Source organism: Mercenaria mercenaria, unplaced genomic scaffold (assembly GCF_021730395.1).
Source record: "Mercenaria mercenaria strain notata unplaced genomic scaffold, MADL_Memer_1 contig_2113, whole genome shotgun sequence".
NCBI classification, from domain to species: domain Eukaryota; kingdom Metazoa; phylum Mollusca; class Bivalvia; order Venerida; family Veneridae; genus Mercenaria; species Mercenaria mercenaria.
This window is the reverse complement of record NW_026460151.1, coordinates 37,207-54,789: the sequence shown is the minus strand read 5'-3', so window position 1 is coordinate 54,789 and position 17,583 is coordinate 37,207.

Genomic DNA, 17,583 nt, shown 5'->3' with positions numbered 1-17,583 from the left:
CAAATACTTTTTGAGATATGCACGACACAAATTTGGACGGACGGACGGACATATTTTACTAACTCATGGGTCGCAACTATGGTCTGGTTGTGTTAAATCCCAATTAAGAAAAAAAACAGATGCCCAACTTCACATAATGAATATCATTCCTATGGGGTTTGATGACTAGGTCGCATACTATTTGACAAATGCACGAAACAAAATCGAACGGACGTACAGACCGACGGACAATGGCATCTTTACTTTAAAAAATGTGTGGGGGCACACTTATTATGCTGTTATTGGGTTCCTGCAAACAGGCATATAACATAACCTCTCTATTAACCACATTACTTCTATTTCACAGAATACCTTCACAAACATTAACAAGTACCAACCGACCTATACGTGAAATCTTTCAACTTTTCTGGGTGAAGTAAGACAAATGATTGATAGAGCTATCGCAATTTTAGGATATCAAAAATGCATATGCTTTCCATATTTTAGTTCGGGATCCACATTCAGTCACCACAACTGGCGACTTTTTCATCTTTTGATGGTTGAAAATCTTCAAAAAGTTCTCAGGTGCCACTCCAGGCATAATATTTCAGGTAAGGGCGTGCACTAAGGTTGAACTACTGACCTCAGCCTCTGTTGGCCAGGTGGATGACTTCATCACATGAAGAAATCAACACCCCAAATGAAGTCATAATTTTCGGTGAGGGACATGTGATTCAAAATCACAAACCTTAACTATATATACTGTCATTGCAGCCCCAGAAATGCCCTGTACATGAACAAGTTTTTCGTAAGATTTACCATGATTGCCCAGACAGGGATTTGAATCCTAGACCTCTGGATTGGCATTCAATCACATTGCCACAAGCAGTCGCATGTATGTATATAGCAGCTGCCTATACGTATGAGATTTTATCCACAGTATTTTCCATTGGTTTTGCTTTTGGTCTCTAGGACAGTATTCAGACTGTACTAGAAAGCATATAATTTATTCATTTTTTAGCTTAATCATAAACTTTGGATATTTCAGATAAAGAAGGCAGGGCAAGAAATGGCTGTCCACACACTGGACAAAAAATGAGCATGCTTTGATGGAACATCATTTAAGTCCCAGGTATATTATGTCAATTTGAACAAAATGCATTCTTAATTTATAAAATTCATCTTGAACTACACGCACTATTTCGCAACTGTTCTGAACATTATTTGAACGGCTAAAACCAGAATGTGAAAAAGTTATGAAAATTTATTTCTGACGCATGTAATATTTCTTGAAGAAACTAACTCAATGGCTTGCTGGACAATGAAGTCAAAAGTGTTGCTCTCGTCTCTTTAGGCCTAAGGGCAATAGTTTTCGTTGTTACATGACTCCTTAAATATAAATTGCTACTACAAAACTGTAACCGGTCTATATTATTCAACATGTGTACTACTAAGGCTAATAAGTCCAAAATTTAGAATTAAAACTGAAAATAAATTTTTTGTCATGCTGACTGCCTAGAATCATTTCCAAAATAAATCCCAATTCATTTAGATATGTGGTAATGGTGTCAATAGTCATTTAACATTGAAGATGAAACTCTTTCATTCAGTTTTCATCTAGTGAGATTACAGAATTTGTACTATTAAATTGTAGTGTTTTTTTTTTTTTGTAATTTTGACTATTGAAAGAAAAGTCATTCAGTAAGTGTTTTTTTCTACATCATAACATGACATTAAAATCTTAATTTTCAGTTGTATTTTTAGCTTGACTTTTTGATTTTTTTTTTCAAATAGTACAGCTTTACAATTTGTTGTCACTTCTTTGTCAGTGTCTGTGTCACAAAAGGTATGCATGTAAACATTTCTAAAACCATTAGGCCAAATGTTTTCAAACTTTAAACATGTCTTTGGCATCATGAGATAACCTCAGGTGCAAGTTATATCTCTAGATATTATTTTTGTCAAAATTAAGCTGCTTTTTAAGGGGACGCATACTTTGAAATTAGAAAAAAGTGGGTGGGGTATGATAAAATTTAACTGCAAAAAAGTACAAGATTTTGGTACATGAAATGGATACTGTTTCAACTGTTATAAGTACACAAAGGATTCCTCACTAAAATAAAAATGAGAAAAACCGAAACAAGAAAGTTATTGTTGAATTACATAAGACTTATTGTGTACATTCAAAGTCAACAATTAATACTTTTTTTGTGCGAAAATAATAGTGCTTCACCTTGTCCAAACATTTATCAATGTCCTACAGATTCTAATTTAAAGAAAGAATGTGAAATAAGTTCACTGTCTTGCTTTTCATTTCGCATATGTAAGCTAAAACACATTATTTAGTTTGTTTACAAAGTAGTGCATAAGAAAAGATACGGTTGTCAAGGAATGCCACATTCCAAAACTTAAAGAGTATATTCCTCTTAATACATTAAACATTTATCGTTACATAAGTCTAGTGGCTTACAATAAGGGCCTAGAAATGTTGCCATTATTAATTTTTAACTTGGTATTCATGAACTACAATGCACTTAAATATCAAAACACATTCAACAAACTTTGAAAATGTATTGTCTTAAAAATCCCTAAGGTAAGGTATGGAATTCTAATCATGTTCACAAAACTTACTAATACACAGCAGGAATGTCAATGATCAAAACTGGACGAATATACTGTTATCATCACTTTAATGACATTTACAATTTGTCCTTGAATTCTCCATCATACTTCTCATAACTGTGTTTGCAGGAGTTGCACGAGAATGCTGTCATTCACGTAAATAAACGGGGTCAAATAAGTTGTAAATGCAATATCATCTAAACGTAATTAATGGATTATGCAGTTCAAGATAAACTTTATCTCATAACGTAACGAACATGTATATGTTGTAACAACAACTATACTTACACTGATTTAAGTAGCAATCGGTTTATAAGTGACTTTATTGATTCATTTTGTGTTTTGTTATTGTTGTCAAAAAGTATAACGGAAGTGCCTCACAACTGAAGCGGAAACCAGTTTGATGCGCAAAATAGTCCACTGTAAGTAATAATTTTTGATAAATGTCCACAGAAATTAATAATTTTCTAATATTAAAGACGAATATCTGAATAGGATTCATTATTTGATAAGAAATTATAATCATCGACATGTTTTTTTTTTTTAAAAATCTACACGTGCTGACACCTAAGTTGTCTCCCGTTGTTTATTAGAGTTACCTTTCGTCCGGCGCAGTAATACATTTGCAGTGAATCGCCGAGAAGTCGTGGGAAAATTAAAAACCATGTAAATAAACTAAAATTAACCACCTTTTCAAGATGAATTTCAAGTGATCAACATTATGCATTTAACCCGCCTGACCTGTGTAGCATCTTAGATATCTGTTCTAAGGTATTCATTGTGTAGAATGTCATGTTATGCACTTGCAATGCTAATCCCACTCTGATTTTTTTGTTTACATTTTTTATCAGTGAGAAATATGGCGTCCATCCCGAGCTGAAATGACGTGGCTTAAATTTTTACATGTTTAAGCAAACCTGGTGTGTTAGAAAGAAAATTTCATCCCTTCAACATTATTTGGAACACTGTTATTGTAAAAGAAAACTGTTTTTTCCTTATACAAAAGCTTAATATTTTGTGTTGAATGTACTTTCACAAAAACCTCTGTTTTCCTATTACATTCATAGTACCGCATCCTTATCCACAAAGTACTGAATATTACAGGTGTCCATCAGTATTATATCAGTTTAGGAATATGTTTTTTATTTTCCCACCATCGATTTCTTGAATATGCACCCCTTCCGCATTTCTGTATGAACTGTGAATGTAGCAATATGCGTCCCCTTAATTAACTTAGAGATTAATGTTAAAGTTTTGCATGTAAGCTTGTGTCTTATGAATTTTTACCAACTGTTTTCCGATTCTCCACACATCTTTCACATCATAGGATCATGACATACCTCACAAGTTTCATAACTGTGGCATATATTTTTACAGTTTTATGCACTTTTTTCAGCTGAGAAACATGTTTCTGAAGCTGTTACTGTATATAATGTAATTTTAAGGTAGCATTAAGTGGAAGGCCTTCAGTAGTCGAGCGCTCTGACATTAGATGGCTCTTGTTAATTTTTTTACTTGTTAGCCCCTGTGAAGATAAGTTAAATATTGCAGGCCCAGATCCAGGGCCGGGCTAAGGGGGCCCGTGCCCCCCCCCCCCCCCCCCATCCCCCAGTTGGCTGAGAAGTGACTCATCAAAAATGCACCCTACTGTTTTGTAAAAGGAATAATATTTTCTCAAAATTTAGACCCAGAAACGCACCAGAGGCCACCCAGGGGGAGAGTCCCCCTCCCCCACCATCAAGAGGGGAGTAACTCCTCCATTACCTAAAAATTTAGACCTAAAAATGCACCAGAGGCCACCATTTCAAGCCTGTATTTCAAACATTTCCATGGGGAGAGCCCCCTGACCTCCATAGAATAAGGGGACTACCCCACCAGTAAGTGCACCATTGGCCACCATTTCATACCTGTATTTCAAAAATTTCCAGGGCAGAAATCCTGACCCCCTAACATGGGCAGAGGCTCCCCTCCCGTACCTACCCACACTCGGCGCTATGTGCCTCAGCGGTGACGTTTTCGTTCTAGACTGGTGCCCCTCAGTTAATTATTTCTGGATCCGGGCAGTCTGGTCAAGATCCATGCTGTTCGCTTTCAAAGCCTGTTGCAATTAGAGTATCCGTTAGCGAGCATGGGTCAGGATCCATGCTGTTCGCTTTCAAAGCCTATTGCAATTAGAGAATCTGTTAGCAAGCATGGATCCTGACCAGACTGCGCGGATGCGCAGGCTGGTCAGGATCCATGCTGGTCGCAAACCCACTGTGTTGGTTTTGTCATGGCGTGGCTCAAATTCTGTTGTTGTTGTTTTATAAAAAAGATCTTTGAATTATTTGCTGGATCATTTCTTATTCTTGTGCCTGTGTACATGTAAACATTCTAAAAATTTGTTATTGACTGAAGCTGAAAATATTTTTATAATGTTAAAGTTTCTTCTAAATTTATAAACATGTAAGTAAGTATATAGTATTTTTTTCATTATATATGCATATAACAGAACTAGTCTGCAAATATATTACTGAAATATTTTCTCATTTTTCAGCAGACTCCAGATAGAAGTTCTTTGCAGATGTAAAGTGAATTGATGAAATCTTGAAAAAGTGTTGTGAGTGCTGGTGTTGTCCAGATATTAAAGAAAATGGAGGTTTGTATTAAAGATTTTTAGACTATAAATATCTGAAAAATGTTAGATTTTAATGCAGTGTGGGTTAGTAAAAGAGGTCGGTATCATTTATATTCTCTATAAACCCTTATCATGCTGGACACAATTGATTCTGCCTTTGCGACTAGTGTAGATCATGATCAGCTTGCACATCTATGCAGTTTGATCAAGATCTGCATTGTTCCCCATTCAGTCAGCATTTTTGGTAAGCACGCCTGACAGTTAATGGTACTTTCCAAACTGACAGATGGACAAGTTTATATAAAAATTTAGCAGGGTAAGGGTGAAGGACTTGCAAGTGTTGAAACATTTAATTGAATTAAAATTTTCTTCTTCAAGTCTGTAACTAATGTAGCAAACATAGTCAATAATAGGAATTGCTTATCACATGACGGTCAATCATTATCCCTGTGAGATCTTAGGTTCTCTTTAATGTGCCAGTGGAAATGTAAGATGGGTTTTAAAACATCAGTTTTTCATGTACATTTTCAGTTATTATTTAGTAATATCTGAAAAGTTTAAGTACAGTGTAAAAAACTACTATAACTATTAACTAATAAACTATTCGTTTCAGCAGCTGCCAGATGAATGTACTTTCCAGATGTTTACCATCACAAATGATGCCGGTTTGTATTTACCAGATGTTTACCAAATGAAGGTTTGTTATACTTGATATTTAAGGTTCTCTAAATATTTGAGAAGATTTGTTATTATGCTGCCAAAGTTGGGCATATTAAAATGGCACTGTCCGTCCTTGCGTCTGTGTAAATTCTTGTCCGGACTGTAACTCTGCCACCCGTGAAGGAATTTGAAATAACTTGACAAAAATGTTTACTGTTATCAGACAATGTGTCATGCCCTAGACCCAGACCCCTACCTCCAAGGTCAAGATAACACTTAGAAGTCAAAGGTTAACAAGGTCTGTTTTGTGTCCGGTTCATAACTCTGCCATTCATAAAAGGATTTTGAAATTATTTAGCTTAAATGTTCCCCATAATGCGTTCACATATCATGCTCAATATCCAGACCCCTAGCTCTAAGGTCAAGGTCACACTAAGAGGTTAAAGGTTAACATGGTCTGTTTCTTATCCGGTCCAAAACTCTGCCATCGATGGAATGATTTTAAAATTACCTCGGCATAAAATTTAATGTTTCCTATCACGAGATGACGTGTCACGCGCAAGACCGAGATCATTACCTCCTAGGTCAAGGTCACACTTTAAAGTCAAAGGTTAACATTGTCTGTTTCGTTTCCAGTTCATAACTCGGCCATCCATGAAGGGATTTTGAAATAACCTGGCATAAATGTTTACCGTAATGAGACAATGTGTCATGTGTAAGACCCAGACCCCTAGCTCCGAGGTCAAGGTCACGCTTAAAAGTCAAAGGTTAACATGGTGTCTCTTATCTATTCCATAACTCTTTAGTGAACAGTTTTTTCTCCAGAAAAAAAAATGTTTTTAAGTCTATTTCTAGAAAATATTGTAAAAAAAGTAAGAATCACTTGTCACAAGGACTGTCAATCTGGATGCCCAGTTAAAGACTTACATTCTTTTTGTAATTATTGTACATGTTTATCCCCACCTCTGCTACATGTATGTTGTCAGTTACTTCAGGAAACTTAAGTTATTTCTGGTACATAATGCAGAAAAACAGCCGATTCACTGACTGCCTTGACATAACTGAATCACTATCCGAACTGATGTTAAACCCATATATAATGAATAATAAAACCAAAAACATGATTATATAATGATATAAAGATAGGTCATACTTACTACCTGTAAGCCACTGGGTGAATTTAATATTTTCTGATATATTATAATGAATTTGAAGTGACACTTGTTACTGTGTGTATATAGTTATCTTTAAATTCATTGATGTAGTAATTATTGAAATTATACTTTTTTCTATTGTAGGATCAAATTTGATGTGTGATTCAAAACAAATCTTCAAACTGACAATGGCAAAAAGCAAGTGGAAATGGAATACTCCAGTTGATGAAAATGGTTAGCACGGATAACTTTTGTCTGTGAAAAATGCAGAGATCTATACAGTACTGGTGGGTTCTTTGAGTCTGTTCTTATTTCAAGCAGTATCTTTATTATGCTCCCTTTAAAGGAGGGATATATTGTTTTGCTGATGTCGGTCTGTCTGTCGGTCTGCAGACCAATCGGTTTCCAGATGATAACTCTAAGAACGCTTGGGCCTAGGATCATGAAAGTTGATAGGGAGGTTCGTCATGAGCAGCAAATGACCCTATTGATTTTGAAATCCGGCCAATGGGCAAGGTCACGGTGACCCGGAATAGTTAAACGGTTTCCAGATGATAACTTGAGAATGCATGGGTCTAGGATCACGAAACTTTATAGGGAGGTTGATCATGACCAGCAGATGACCCCTATTGAGTTTCAGTTTACTGGGCCAAAGGTCAAGATCACAAGGGCCTTATATAGGAAATCCGTTTCTGCTCGATATCTTGATATATATTATTCTTTGAGCTGTCATATTTCACAGTGTGATTGGTCTACTTAAGTTGACGACCCCTATTGATTTTTGGGGTCAAAGGTCAAGGTCGAAGTTCCTAATTGGTTAAATCCATTTCTGATTATTACCTTGAGATAACTATTTGACCTTGAGCCTTCATATTTTATTGAATGTTTAGTCTCCTGATCATTTGCAGGTCAAAGGTCAAGGTCATTTGGTCAAATCCATTTTATACAAATATCTTTACATGTTTGGCCTGCATACTTCAGATTTCATAGGTTGATTGGTCTCCTTTAGTAGATAACCTTTATCAATTTAGGGTCACTGGGTGAAAGGTCAAGGTCACCTAGCATCAAATCCTTTATAGATCAGTATCAACAAAACTGATTTACCCAGTCTCCTTGAGAAGATGACCTCTAATAATTTCCGGTCATATGTCAAGGTCACCTAGGATAAAATCCATTTCAATTCAGGATTTTTATGCAGCAGCTGTCAACAAACTGGGATTCATATAGTGTTTGAACTGTCTGTCTCTCAAACATTTATGTGTACTCAACTCCTCAAGTGCATGTGCATATTGTCCAATTATTTTTCCGGAGTTATGGCCCTTCTTTCGGACTTTGAAATTTTATATCTATATCAGAACATTATGTCAACAACTGTCCTCTTCTTTCTGGAGTTATAGCACTGTTGTGGAATTTATTTATTACTCTGTCAAGCACTTTCAGAGGACATGTGTTACACAATTATGGCATCATTTTACCACCACAAAACGAAGTTTGGGTGGGGGGGGTGTATATAGGAGTGAGCTTGTCGGTGGGTCTGTCAGTCCCTTGATTTTCATGATTTCCAGACAGTAACTCGTGAAAGGCTTAACAGATTTAAATAATGTATGGTACACTGGTATAACATTTCAAAATACCGGGAAATTCAACTTTGAGGTCAGTTGGTCAAAGGTCAAGGGGAAAATGACCCGGAACAGTTAAATGGTTTCCGGATGATTACTTCAGAATGCTTAGGCATAGGATCACAAATTTTGGTACACAGGTGTAACATCATAAAATACAGGTCAAGGTCGACTTTGAGGTTAGTAGGTCATAGGTCAAGGTCACAATGACCAGGAACAGTTAAACACTTAGACATCAAGAATACTTTAACTTAGTGTGCTCTGTACATCCACTGAGAAGGTTTGTGTGGGGCTATTTATCGCCGTTAATGATAGTTCTAGTTCATTAAGGAGTTAGTCTTTAAGGTTCAGTGTTTAAAGTGAAATTATACGCAATTTTTCAAGTAAAAATCCAGCTGAAATAGATGTTTATGTAAAATGGATGTAGGAAATTATAGCTTTTAACCCAATATACCAAACTCTTCCTGTTACCAGTATGAAATACATTTGTAATAACATTCCAAATATGACTTTTCTTATTTTGACTTGGGCAGTGTTTTTTAAGAGAAGTCAAACTGCACACAGTTTTGCTTCCCTATAACTTTCAGAAATCTCTACCTATAGGTAAGGTGGATAATTGCGTAGAAGTTTGAAAAAAAGAACTATTATTTTATTAGTTCTATTTCTTTATTTCTAAAGAATCAGCTCCAAATATTTATGCGGCATTGTCGTGAATTTAGCACATTTAAATGCACCGTAAATTGCTTTTATTAAACATTCACCAAAAACACACTATGTGTAGTAAGATGCGCATAATGTTTCTTTAATCAAATTTGACAAAGCCAGGATATGAATGAAACTTCATAGTAGTAAGCCTGTGTTGTAGTTGTGCATATTCTAGATGTTTAAGGTTGGATAGTTTTAAGCTATTTCAAGAACACATCACCTATTTGTTGGCATCCACATCAGCATCATGATTAAGTGAAGTTTTTTTAGCTCCAGTGATTTTTTTTTTGGAAAAAATAAAGGTGCCTGTGAAAAATCACTGGCTCATCTGAGCAAAGTGCTTAGGGTGAGCTATTATGATCGCTCACCGTCCGTTGGCCGTCCGTCCATCGTCCGGCGTCCGTCCACACTTTCCTTTAAACAACATCTCCTCTGAAACCATTTGGTGGAAGTTGATGAAACTTGGCCTGGATATTTCTTGGGTGGTCCCCTTCAAAATTTGTTAAAAGAATTGAATTCCACACAGAACTCTGGTTGCCATGGCAACCGAAAGGAAAAAAATAAAAAATCTTCTTGTCCAAAACTGCAAGGCGTAGAGCCTCGATATTTGGCATGTGACATCATCTAATGGACCTCTATGAAAATTATTCAAATTATGCCCCTGGGGTGAAAAGAGGCCCTGCCCTGGGGGGGGGGGGGGGGGGGGGTCACAAGTTTTACATAGACTTATATAGGAAAAAACTTTAAAAATCTTCTTGCCTGAAACTGCAAGGCCTAGGCTTTTGATATTTGGTTTGTTGCATTGCCTTGTGGTCCTCTACCAAAATTGTTCAAATTATGTCCTGGGGTGAAAAGAGGCCTTGTCCTGGGGGACAAAAGTTTAACAAGGACTTATATAGGGGAAAAAATCTTTTTGTCTGAAAGTTCAAGGCCTATGCCTTTGATATTTGGTATGTAGCATTACCTAGTGGACCTCTAACAAGATTGTTCAAATTATGCGTTGTATGCTAGAATAGCTTTAGCGCATGTTCATTTCGTGTCATAACATCTTCAGAATCGGGATACGTTGGTAGTTACCGTGCCCTCGCCCTACCGGGCTCGGGCACTAACCAATCCCTCGGAATTCTGCAGATGTTATAACACATGTTATCCCTACAAAGGAAATGTGGAAAAAAGAAGAAAATCGTTAAGTTGTCGACTTTTTTTAAATCTTGTTTTGCTTGTTTGTTTTGGGTTTTATTGCCATTTTTCAACAGTATTTCTGTCATGTAACGGCGGGCAGTTAACCTAACCAGTGTTCTTGGATTCTGTACCAGTACAATCCTGTTCTCTGCAATTAACTGCCAACTTCCCCACATGAATAATCAGAGGTGGAACTTCCCCACATGAATTATCAGAGGTGGAGGACGATTGATTTCAGACACAATGTATTTTATCAAATCGTCACGGAGAACATACGTCCCGCCCGGGGATCGAACTCGCGATCCGTAGACCAACGCTCTCCCTACTGAGCTAACGTTTTGAGACTTAGATAAAAATAGTGCATTCTGGCGCATTTTTCAATATTTCGAAAATTTGAACCGCTGAAAGTACCAGTTTGAGTAAGATTATGAGAAATATTAACATTGGCATAAAATGTTTAGACCTCTCCAGGCGGTGACTCATAGCTTTCCCAGCGACAGTTTATATATTTTTTTCTTGTTTTTATTTTTTTTATTCTTTTTAAATAACATTTTCTGCTAACGAAAGGTGCCTTAATTACATTACTTGCACTTGTAAGTACTATGTTTAAGCATATATGCGATGCGGAATGAACCCCTAATTCAGTGAAATTAGTCGCTGTCTGGGGTGTGGGAACGCTAAATGGGGTATCATACTCGCCTGCTTGCATTAAAGGTGCTATAATTCAATAACTTGTTTTGGCAACAAACATACCTGGAATTTTTTACATTACGCACACGTGCGTACTGTGCGTAATATGACTGATCAACAAATAAACATGTACTATCTATTTTACTGCCCAACAATCAATTGATACTGATTATAACTGGGAGGCGCTTTGTCTACAAATATTAATATATGCAGTATCTTTTTCTTACAAGAGAGGTAGGGATGGCATTGATAACTGCTAAGGGTTGTCTAAACCACACATCTGGCGCTAAAAAATTCTATATGTCTAAAATTATATATAAGTAGTCAAAATGTATATATCTATAGTTGTTTATCAGACAATAAACAATGCTATATAATTCTACAATTGCGCCACATCTCCACAAACAAATAGAAAAGCATTAAAAACTCACAATAATTTATCAATTTTAGCATAAATTATACTTTTGAATAAATCACGAACTTCATCGAATGTGCGGATAAAGTTCGATCGATTAAACATGTAGACGAAAACTATGACACTTTTAAGCCATATTTATAGTCGGTATTTAGAAATTAAGCGTGTTTTTCACGACTATTTTTGTAAAAACAATTAAACTAGGATCAATTCTGTACAATCAAGAATAAGATTTGTTGCAAGTCAGAAACAAGAAGGCTAGATAATCGCAAAGTTTCATGATTATGCGGCGGTTAAATTTTGTTGTTATTTACGTTTCCAAGCAGGTGCACGTCACGTCACTGTGGTGAAACTGTCCTAAGTCAAAAGTGAAAACTATTCCTGTGTATGAGAGATACGAATGTTTCTTGAAACGCACATAAGTGCAATCTTATTCCTGTCTTAACTATACATTCTTGCATAAAACCTTTGTTTTTTGCCGATTTTGGGCATGCACAAACAGGGAAAAAACGTGTACAAACAAGGAGATTCTCGTGAGCACGCGCTGTTGGTGAACGTTTTGAATATGCTGTTGTGGGTCCAACGTAAGCAAATTATGGATCCCGAATCAATTTTGGCCGAAGTCGAAAGGTCCGAGATTTATGAAATCTTTTCATCTGCATATTTATTAAAAATATCATTTTTCAACCTAACTTTACTTTAACTTGTAATAAGCGCTACCTCTCTTGATACGCGACTGAATTGACGTTCCTTATTATTGTATTATTACGCGTATTAGACTCAAAGTAAGTTTACACGCCGCGATTTAATCCCTGAAAATGATAGGCAAACAACAATTTACAAAAATACAATTTCGTTTTCCAAATTAATTTGAGTCGAGAAAGTTGACATGCTAACTTTAAATCTTACACTAAAACTTTTAAAAAATGTTTGTGTCTACTTTACACATCTATGCAGTCTACTGATACAGTGATGGTGTGTAATGTAAAGCATAAACATGACGAAGCGTAAAGTTTGAAGGATTTTTCCACAGTTAATGAACATTTGATGAACAGAAGGTATTTATTATATATTTTTCAATTTATTTGTAGATCTCACCAACCATGTTTGAGTTTATAAATCCAATCTAAGTTGATTATATCGATGTTGGAAAAATTCAAATTTTTGTGTTTATCAAACTTTGATCGCGATGGGGTGGGGTGCAAAGCAAAATTTTCTAGTTATAGGCCTAGAGATTTCATTCTTAACGACATGAAGAATATAGGTATTGATACCAGTTTCTATTAAACGATAATATTTACATTTAAAAAGCGTAAGGGGCAGACTATTAATTTAAACCAAGCAGAATTGTGTTCTGTCGGCACCTCACCTGCAAATTGTGTAAAGACACGATGCCGTGTAGGGTTATGCCCTTTTCTCATAATTCCGAGCCTCTAAAGCTAAAGTTCCTACCGATATATCGGCAAAAGGGGAAGTCATGCTTATTTTACATATATTTAATATAAAAGAAATGACCACAACAAGAATGTCCGTTCGACATGTATAAAATACGCACTGTTTCTGTATGCCCTGGAAATGCATAAATAAAACATGTGTCCATAACAACCTGAAACGGCCGACTTCGATCGGCTAATGTCAGCTGGGTAGTCTTGTTTTTTCGATATTTCCAGCACTTAAGTTGTGTTTTATGCAAGAATAGCGATAACGCACGTTTGTTTCGTGAAACAACATCTGCAGAATCCCTCGGGCTATGTTGGTGCACTCGCCCTACGGGCTCGTGCACCAACCAATCCCTTGGGATTCTGCAGATGTTGTTACACAAAAAAACGTGCGTTAACCCTACACTTATGAATAAGACTCAGGATTCTTTATGAAACGCACCCCAGAACTCAATGAGTCAGCCATGTAGGCTCAAGGTCAAAGTCACAAGTCGAGCTTTAAAGTTTGAGACTTCCATTTTGTGTCCGCTCTGTATCTCCTAAACCCCTTGAAGGATTTTGATTAAGAAATGAAATGATCAACGTGATTCATGGGTTTGCTGATTCTATTCTGTCATTCATTTCGCATGAACACCAAAAAAAATAGTTTCATTTCTTATATAAATTTACATTATAATATGTTTTTTCCATTTGTAAACAAGAAAATATTATAAATTGCAGGTATTTTGAGGCATTTAACATAAAAATTAGCTCCCGGCCATTGCGTTCACCAGACAGAACAACTGCGACGTCATAATTGAGCCGCGCCATGAGAAAACCAACATAGTGCATTTGCGACCAGCATGGATCCAGACCAGCCTGCGCATCCGCGCAGTCTGGTCAGGATCCATGCTGTTCACTAACAGTTTCTAATTGCATTAGGCTTTGGTCGCAAACGCAATATGTTGGTTTTCTCATGGCGCGGCTTATATAAGGAATGTTCTCCAGGACTTTATGCGGACGTCGTCAAAACAGTGGTCGGTTATCACTAAGCAGCGAAGACGTAACTTTTGCACCTTTCCTTTTGCTGTTCATACGAAATGACCGTCATAATTTTCAATGGAAAAGAATAGGGCAAATGTAAATATTATGACTTGGCTGTGATGTATACTCATAATTCTTTTTATATTAAACTTATTTCTGCAATCTCTCAGCATATCGCTTGGAACAAATTCATTGATTTCGTTGTACATAGACTATAAAATATACGTAACAACATCAATACTTCCACCTAGTACCGTCAACCCTTCCACTGTCCAGCTGTCATGAGAAGATGGGCTGCTTTAAAGATAAATTTTTATTTTTATCAGCTGATTTGCCATAATGCTTGAGCAATACTTCAGTATGTTAAGACTATTGCAAATTTCAATGTAATGTCGATATTTGAGAGGTGATAATTAAGAAATAATATATCTCATCCATAATAAATAAATCATTGTTTGGAGTTCCGAGATGCGAAGGAATTAAATCACGAGGGCGCAGCCCATGTTCTACATTCTAGCATAAAACTGCCGTTCTTGTCACTTTTTAGGGGTGATTTAACAATAGAGAAAACATGTGTTAACAGAGATTCTCGCGCTCATGTGCTGTTAAAATACCTTTTTATATATGCGCGTTCTGTATGGCCCAAAATGGATAATTCAAATGCAAATTACGTCAACGTGAAAAAACAACAGTTGAACTACCATGCATTTCATGGAAATTTAATGACGTTGTTCAAAGGACAATGTTATCATTTATTAGATTTTACGCGTTGTATGCTAAAATAGCGTTAGCGCATGTTCATTTCGTGTCATAACATCTTCAGAATCGGGATAAGTTGGTAGTTGCCGTACCCTCGCCCTACCGGGCTCGGGCACTAACCAATCGCTCAGAATTCTGCAGATGTTATAACACATGTTATCCCTACAAAGGAAATGTGGAAAAAAGAAGAAAATCGTTAAGTTGTCGACTTTTTGTTAAATCTTGTTTTGTTTGTTTGTTTTGGGTTTTATTGCCGTTTTTCAACAGTATTTCTGTCATGTAACGGCTAGCAGTTAACATTATAACCAGTGTTCCTGGATTCTATACCAGTACAAACCTGTTCTCTGCAATTAACTGCCAACTTCCCCGCATGAAATATCAGAGTTTGAACTTCCCCACATGAATTGTCAGAGGTGGAGGACGAATGATTTCAGACACAATGTATTTTATCAAATCGTCACGGAGAACATACGCCCCTCCCGGGGATCGAACTCGCGACCCCTCGATCCGTAGACCAACGTTCTCCCTACTGAGCTAAGCAGGTGGGCTTTTTTAATCTTGTAATACTTAAAACTGATACTTCTACTTCTTATTATGTGATTCAGATATGAATAGCACACTCCAAATTTTATTTGCTAATAGTTAAGTATATCGAGGATCCTAATATTTCGCAGGTATCCGATGTATTCAGTAGTATAGACGCTCACGTGTCACCTAACCCCCTAAAAGAAACACTACAATTTCAGTTATGAAAATATATATCATAGGCGTAGCCAGAGCTTCAAAAATGACAAGCACAACGAGCTGAATGGGGGAAGGGTGGGTGAGGGGATTTTCCCCTCCCGCTGGTGGGGGTTCGGGGCCTCCACAGCGAACTTTTTGAGACTTAGATAAAAATGGTGCATTCTGGCGCATTTTGTTGCATATAACCCTAGGGGACTTCGGACATTAATAGGTCAGTATTTCGAAAATTTGAACCGCTGAAAGTACCGGTTTGAGTTAGATTATGAGAAATATTAACATTGACATAAACTGTTTCGACCTCTCCAGGCGGTGGCTCATAGCTTTCCCAGCGACAGTTTATATATATTTTTGTCTTGTTTTTTTTTTCTTTTTAAATAACATTTTCTGCTAACGAAAGGTGCTTTACATTACTTGCACTTGTAAGTACTATGTTTAAGCATATATGTGATGCGGAATGAACCCCTAATTCAGTGAAATTAGTCACTGTCGGGGGTGTGGGAACACTAAATGGGGTATCATACTCGCCTGCTTGCATTAAAGGTGCTGTAATTTGATAACTCTTGTTTTGGCAACAAACATACCTGGATTTTTTTACATTACGCACACGTGCGTACTGTGTGTAATATGACTGATGAACAAATAAACATCTACATCTACATTTTACTGCCCAACAATCAATACTGATTATAACTGGGAGGCGCTTTGTTTATAAATATTAATATATGCAGTATCTTTTTCTTACAAGAGAGGTAGGGTTCCTATGAAGTTTCAACATTCTGGGTCGAGAGTTTCTCAAGTTATTGACTGGAAACGGTTTTCCATGTTCAGACCCCTGTGACCTTGACCTTTAACTGAGAGACCCCAAAATTGTTAGGGGTCATCTACTTTGCATGACCAATCATTCTATTAAATTTCAACATTCTGGGTCAAGTGGTCCTCAAGTTACTGACCAGAAATGGTTTTCAATGTTCAGGCCCCTGTGACCTTGACATTTAACAGAGTGACCCCAAAATCGATAGGAGTCATCTACTTTGCATGTACTATAAAGTATAAAGAAACTATAAAGTTTCAACATTCTGGGTCAAGTGGTACTCGAGTTACTGACCGGAAATGGTTTTCAATGTTCAAGACCGTGACCTTAACCTTTAAGGAATGACCCCCAAAATCGACAGGAATCATCTACTTTGCATGTACAATCATCCTATGAAGTTTCAACATTCTGGGTCAAGTGGTTCTCTAGTTATTGATCGGAAATGGTTTTCAATGTTCAGGCCCCTGTGACCTTGACCTTCGATGGAATGACCCCAAAATCGATAGGGGTCATCTACTCTTCATGACCAATCATCCTATGAAGTTTCAACATTCTGGGTCAAGTGGTTCTCTAGTTATTGATCGGAAATGGTTTTCAATGTTCAGGCCCCTGTGACCTTGACCTTGACCTTTGACGGAGTGACCCCAAAATCAATAGGGGTCATCTACTCTTCATGACCAATCATCCTATGAAGTTTCAACATTCTGGGTTGAGAGGTTCTCAAGTTATTGACTGGAAAAACGGTTTTCCATGTTCAGGCCCCTGTGACCTTGACCCTTGATGGAGTGACCTCAAAATCAATAGGGGTCATCTACTCTTCATGGCCAATCATCCTATAATGTTTCAACATTCTGGGTCAAGTGGTTCACTAGTTATTGATCGGAAATGGTTTTCAATGTTCAGGCCCCTGTGACCTTGACTTTTGACGGAGTGACCCCAAAATCAATAGGGGTCATCTACTCTTCATGACCAATCATCCTATGAAGTTTCAACATTCTGGGTCAAGTGGTTCACTAGTTATTGATCGGAAATGGTTTTCAATGTTCAGGCCCCTGTTACCTTGACCTTTGACAGAATGACCCCAAAATCAATAGGGGTCATCTACTATTCATAACCAATCATCCTATGAAGTTTCAACATTCTGGGTCAAGTGGTTCACTAGTT